Genomic DNA, 7253 nt, shown 5'->3' with positions numbered 1-7253 from the left:
CATTTGTTTAGAATTGGAAAATCTTAAGAAGGAACATGAAATCCTTAGGAATGATCATGCTTTGATTGATAGCAACCACATGAAATTACTTGATGAGTTTGATAACTTGAATAAGAACCTTGAATTTTACAAATCATCCTTTGAAAAACTTGAGAAAGATTTTAAAATTTTTAAGGATGAATCAGAGAGCAAGCTTTATAGATTAGTAGATGGAATTAGAATAGAAATACCTTTTACAGACTGGATAGTAGAAGAACGTGATTTAGCACAACTTAATGCTAAATGCTTAAATAGTTTCTTTTGTGCTTTAAAATCTGAAGATTACATGCGGGTTTCTACTTGCAAAAGTGGAAAGGACATATGGGATAGACTTTGTATTACATATGAGGGGACTAATGAGGTTAAGCAATCTAGACTCAATATCATGTTACATGATTATGAACTTTTTCGCATGAAACCAAATGAATCAATTTCTGAAATGTACACAAGATTTACACAAATTGTCACCTCTTTGCATGCTTTAGGTAGAGAATTATCAAATGCTGAAATGGTCAATAAAATTTTGAGATATTTGCCAACTGCATATGATGCTAAAATTACTGCTATTACAGAGTCTAAATATTTAAATGTGTATTTCATTGACAATCTTCTTGGTTCACTAATTTCCTACGAGCAAGGAGTTAGCCAAAGAAAGATTGATGCAGGTGAACCACGAAGGGAGAAGAATATTACATTGAATGTGGAAGAGTCTGAAAGTGAGAACTCATAACTTGAAGATGAGGATGATATTGCTTTAATGACAAGACAATTCATAAACATTTTGAAGACAAAGCAAAAGAGACGCCAACAATGGAATAGAGGTAAGTTCAATAGAAATCCAAAGATTTCTAATGAAGTTATTTGCTATGAATGCAGAAAACCTGGATATGTAAAGACTGAATGCCCATTACTCAAAGCTAATCCTAGCAAGGAAAAAGTTGAGGAGAGACCATACATTAAAAAGGGCAAAAAGAGGTTCCAAACGGCTTTTTGGGCGGACTCAGCTACTGATTCATTGGAGACAGATAAAGAAGATGAAGTTGCAAATTTGTGCTTAATGGCATACTTACTTGATCAATCAGATCAAGAAGAGGTATGTGACTTAACATATGATGAACTTTTTGAAGTTTCTGAATACATACATGAAGCATATAGGAGGACAAAGAAAATGCATGCAAACCTTTGCTTAGAATTGGAAAATCTTAAGAAGGAACATGAAATCCTTAGGAATGATCATGCTTTGATTGATAGCAACCACATGAAATTACTTGATGAGTTTGATAACTTGAATAAGAACCTTGAATTTTATAAATCATCCTTTGAAAAACTTGAGAAAGATTTTAAAATTTTTAAAGATGAATCAGAGAGCAAGCTTTATAGATCAAATTATACCAATCGGATTTTGAATGAAAAGATCTCATTTAATATTTTGAAGATAAAAGCTCTCGAGGAAAATAGGATACCTCCTACACTTGAAGATTTCACAAATCCAGAGTTGTATCCTAATTTTAAGAAATCCATAAAAGAACAAATGAATGGTAGAAGACTTAGGAAATCCTTTCCTAATGTTAGATGTAATATTTATGGATTTATTGGACATATAGGTAACACCTGTGCTTCGAGGATAAAGAAATATTTGGTATGGAAACCTAAGATGCATAACCTTAGACATATCATACATGCATCTTTTTATAAATTGCCTAAAGGTGAACCCAAACTTGTTTGGGTTCCCAGGTCTAATGTTTGATAATCTTGCAGGATGGCTCTCACACAAGGCCTCGTGAGAGTATTTGGTACCTGGATAGCGGATGTTCAAGACATATGACTGGAGATTCAAAACAATTCATTTTGCTAGAAGCCAGGAATGGAGGCAAAGTTACACTTGGAGATAACACCACAAGGAAGGTGATTGGAACTGGAACAATTGGTAACATTAAAAACTTTTTCTTTGAGAATGTGTTATTGGTGGAAGGCTTAAAGCATAACTTGTTAAGCATAAATCAGCTATGTGATAAAGGTTATTGTGTCAAATTTTTTTTTACTAGCTGCATATTAAGCCTTAATGATAAAAATGTTTTAAATGGAAAAAGGGTAAACAATGTCTATATGCTAGATTTGAATTGCTTTCATTCTCCTACTGTTTTTTGTTTGAAAACTGTATCTGATGAGTCATGGTTATGGCATAGGAGACTTTGTCACTCTAGCATGAAAAATCTTAGGAGAATTACCCAAAAAGACTTGGTAAGAGGGATACCAAAACTAGACTTTACTAAGGACCACCTTTGTGATGCATGTCAATTTGGAAAACAAGTGAAGTCCTCTTTTCAAACTAATAAGGATCTTAGAACATGTAAACCATTGGAAATTTTGCATATGGATCTTTTTGGACCAGTTGGTACAGTAAGTCTAGAAGGAAAAGTTTATTGTTTTCTGATTGTGGAGGATTATACAAGATTCACTTGGGTTCAAAGAAAATTGAGTGTGAAATCATTAACATACAAAGTGATCATGGAGGAGAAATTGAAAATGAAAAATTTGAAAATTTTTGTAAAGAAAATAGAATTGGTCACAATTTTTCTACACCTAAAACACCACAACAAAATGGAGTAGTGGAAAGGAAAAATAGAACATTAATTGAAGCCGCCCGAGCAATGTTGATAGAATATTCACTTCCTAAATATTTTTGGGCTGAGGCGGTTAGCACAGCATGTTATGTTCTGAATAGGGTGAATGTGAGATCAAAATTGAATAAAACACCCTATGAATTGTTGAAAGGTAGAACACCAAATTTGAGTCATTTGCATATTTTTGGATGCAAGGTGTTCATTCATAATAATGAGAAAAATGCATAGAGAAAATTTGATCCAAAATCTGATGAAGGAATTTTTGTTGGATACTCAAGTATTGGAAAATATTTTAGAGTATTCAATAAGAGAACATTGAAAATTGAAGAGACCACACATGTTGTTTTTGATGAAATTGTAAATTTTGAAAGACCAAAAATTGTTGAAGATGAGATTGAAGATAACTCCCAAAAGAATGAAAAGAAAAATTTGGAAGAAAATTTGGAAGATGGATTGGAAGAAAACTTGGAAGAGAATTTGGAGATAGAAAACCAATTGCCTAAATATTTGAGATTTTCTAAAAACCACCCAAAAGAGTTAATAATTGGTGAACCTAGTGAGGGTGTAAAGACTAGGCATGGTTTAAGCAAAGAAGTTAATCATTTAGTCTTCATTTCTACTATAGAACCCACTAATATTGATCAAGCATTATTGGATGAATTTTGGATTTTGGCATGCAAGAAGAGTTGAATCAATTTGTAAGAAATAAAGTTTGGGAATTAACATCAAGGCCAAAGGATCAAAGTGTTGTTGGAACTAAGTGGATTTTCAAAAATAAAATGAATGACTCAGGAGTAGTCATAAGGAATAAGGCTAGATTGGTTGCTAAGGGGTATAATCAAATTGAAGGGGTTGATTTTGAGGAAACATTTTCCCCTGTAGCAAGACTTGAAGAAATAAGAGTTTTGTTAGCCTTTGCCTGTTTTAGAGGATTTAAATTGTTTCAAATGGATGTCAAAAGTGCCTTGTTAAATGGAGTAATTGAAGAAGATGTTTATGTAGAACAACCACCTGGATTTGAAAATTCTAAATACCCAAATCATGTTTTTAAGTTGAAAAAGGCATTATATGGATTGAAACAGGCACCTAGGGCTTGGTATGAAAGATTGAGCACTTTCCTACTTGAAAGATCATTTGAAAAAGGAAGTGTAGATACAACACTCTTTTTGAAGAAAATTGGAAAAGATATACTCATTGTTCAAATTTATGTGGATGATATCATTTTTGGATCTTCAAATAAAAATCTTTGTGATGAATCTAAAACAATGAGTAGTGAATTTGAAATGAGTTTAATGAGAGATTTGAATTACTTTCTAGGATTTAGCATCAAGCAAAATGAGGAAGAGACCTTTATTAATCAATCTAAATATCTTAAGGACATCATCAAAAAGTATGAAATGGACAATGCTAAATCAGTTAGTACACCAATGAGTTCCTCAATTCAGTTGGATAAAGACCCTAAGGGAAAATCTGTTGATCAAAATAAATTTAGAGGAATAATTGGATCTTTGCTTTACTTGACTACTAGCAGACCAGATATCATGTTCAGTATATGTTTGTGTGCTAGATTTCAATCTGATCCAAAAGAATCACATTTGACAGCAGTGAAAAGGATTTTAAGATACCTATTGGGGACTCAAAACTTAGGAATTTGGTATCCTAAGTTTAGTACTTCCTTTGAAATAATTGGTTATTCAGATTCTGACTTTGCAGGTTGTAGGGTTGATAAAAAAAGCACTTCTGGTACATGTCAGTTTATAGGAAACTCCTTAGTGTCATGGTCCAGTAAAAAACAAAACTCAGTTGCCCTATCTACTGCAGAAGCTGAATACATTGCATTAAGAAGTTGTGTGGCACAAGTACTTTGGTTGAAACAACAATTGATTGATTTAGGATTAACAATAAGCACTATTCCAATTTATTGTGATAACACTAGTGCTATTTGCATTTTTAAAAATCCTATTCAACATTCAAGAACCCAACACATAAACATAAGGCGTCATTTTATTAGGGATCATGTTTCAAAAGATGAAATTGAACTTTTTCATGTTTCTACTGAAAATCAACTTGCATACATTTATACTAAACCTCTAGCCTTTGATACTTTCAGTGCATTAAGAATAAGACTTGGTGTGACTGATTTAAATGCCTAAAAATGTTTTTGCAACATTAATGTTTTTGTATTTAGTAGTTTTTATTTTTTTTTTTGAATTTTTGTTGTTTTTGTGTGTTTTGTAAATTGAGTGTGTACATATTTGATTGTTCATTATGTTTTGTGTGTTTATTTTATTTGATTTCATAAAAATTTAAAAATTAAAAAATATTTTTTACAGATCGTACAGTATGAAAATTTTTGTACGGGACGAAGTGTTGGGATGCGTGAAACTGTCCGATTTTTAACTAATTTTTACAGTTTTTACAGTTTTTAAAATTGATCGTCTGTACTATTTTGTGATCGTCCAGGACGATATTTTTCGTGTTAACTGCACAAAAAATGAGAAAAAGTGTTGGGATGCGTGAAACTGTCCGATTTTTAACTAATTTTTACAGTTTTTACAGTTTTTAAAATTGATCGTCTGTACGATTTTGTGATCGTCCAGGACGATATTTTTCGTGTTAACTGCACAAAAAATGAGAAAATGGATAAGGCAGTTTTTAATGCTACTGATCGTCTATACAAAATTTATTTCGTCTGGACGAACACGTGGCAGTTCGTTATGGGGGACGGTTTTAATTTTGGCACCTAAAATGATGACACGTAGGATCGTCTATATGAATTATGGTTCGTCTGGACGATCAGTCAAGTCAAACGTCTGAACAAAAGGATGCTTCGTAAATTGTGTTGATTACGAAAAGCCGTTTTTATTTGGATAGATTCGATCATTTATATGAAAATTTTTCGTCCAGACGAACGTTAAAAATCGTCCGGGACGAACCGACGATTTTTCTTTAAATTGAGGGGTTTTCTAACTCAAAATCACACCTCCAAATCTCATTCTACTAATCCTTTCTTGTTTGTGATTTACAAATGGCCTCCTCTAGTAGAAGACAGAAGGTGCTAGCCAACAAGTGATCAAGAAATGCCTCGGACAACTTTTTGTCCAAGGAGAACGAGGACTCCTTCCCTCGATTTGCCACTGCCAAGATAACGCCCTCCCGAATCCTAATTCAGGAGGAGATAACATATAAGGTAATGCACTATTTTTCCACCACCCAACTCGGCTTTATTCTCACACTCATTTCTACAACAAGGAAAATTTTCATTATTTCCTTGCAAACATGTCATTTTCTTCTGATCGCTCAATTATTCGCTCCTATGTCCAAAATCAAAGGGTGGAAATCACCAAAAGAGATCTTGGTGAATTCCTTCAATTGAGGACAGCGGGTCATAGAGCCCACTACATTTCCACCACTGAATCCTTCAAGTGGAATGAAGTGAATAGAGTTATAAGAAGAAATGAGAATACAGAGCATATTGCTAGAGTATCTGGTCTCGTTAAAGATGCTCGAATCATCCAGCATATTCTTCGATCATCAATAATCCCTAAAGCTGGTGATAGAGTCAACATAACTCCTCTTTTGTCTATTGTCACCTACTTGATCATGATTAGACAACCAATTGATAAAGCCCAACTCATAATTGACTACATTTATGGGCTTTCTGAAATTGGTCATGTAGACCTAAAGAGAAAAAGAAACATTGCATTAGGACATCTAGTTGCATACATTTTAGAGAAAAAGTACAACATCAAACATCCAGAAGAAAATTTTTAGGAGCCAGTCTATTTCAATGATGCAACCTTTAGAGCTCTATTCAAAGAGGAAAAGGAGAAAGCCCCCGCATCAGATGAAGAAGAAGAAGAATTGGGACAATGATCTTCTGCTCAACCAAATTACCGGACATTGGTTGATAGATTCGACGAGTTTGAGATTCATTTTGATCAAAGATTTGATCAAATTGAAACTCAATTTCAGCAGCAGCAGAATGATATTGTTATGATGGGAAATGACATAAATCATATCAACAACAATATCAATATGATTAGTTCCTACTTTGATATCTTTGGTGGGATACCTCCTCCACAACCTCCTCTAGAAGATTAGATGTTTGAATTTTTCTTGCATTCTGTCTTAGTTTTTATTTTCAGTACTTGTATTTTCTTTTAGTAGTTTTTGATATTTAAATATTAGATCTTGTAATTTTCTTATTTAAATATCAATATAAGTTGTTGTGTTTCTACTTTTTAGTATAAAATGTTTTTAGAAATGTTCTTAATTTTGTATAGAATTTATTAGTACTTTTAATCTCAATTGTGCCTAAATTAAATTGTAATTAGAAATTAAATTCATTAGAAAATCTAGTCTATCTAAATTTAATTTTTGCTTATAACTTGTTTTAGTTAGATTTTTTAAATTTTATATCTTTCATTTTAGACTATAAAATCTTAATATTATTATTATAACTTAGATGTCTATCTTATTATGTATTTCATTTTTCAGTTAATATTTATGCACTTAGAAAAATTTGAGATTCTAGATTATTGTCTTTGGAAAGAAATTAATTACTCTTGCATATTGTACAAATGTACA

Source organism: Dendrobium catenatum, unplaced genomic scaffold (genome assembly GCF_001605985.2).
Source record: "Dendrobium catenatum unplaced genomic scaffold, ASM160598v2 fragScaff_scaffold_312, whole genome shotgun sequence".
Classification (NCBI taxonomy): domain Eukaryota; kingdom Viridiplantae; phylum Streptophyta; class Magnoliopsida; order Asparagales; family Orchidaceae; genus Dendrobium; species Dendrobium catenatum.
This window is presented reverse-complemented; position numbering follows the sequence as displayed.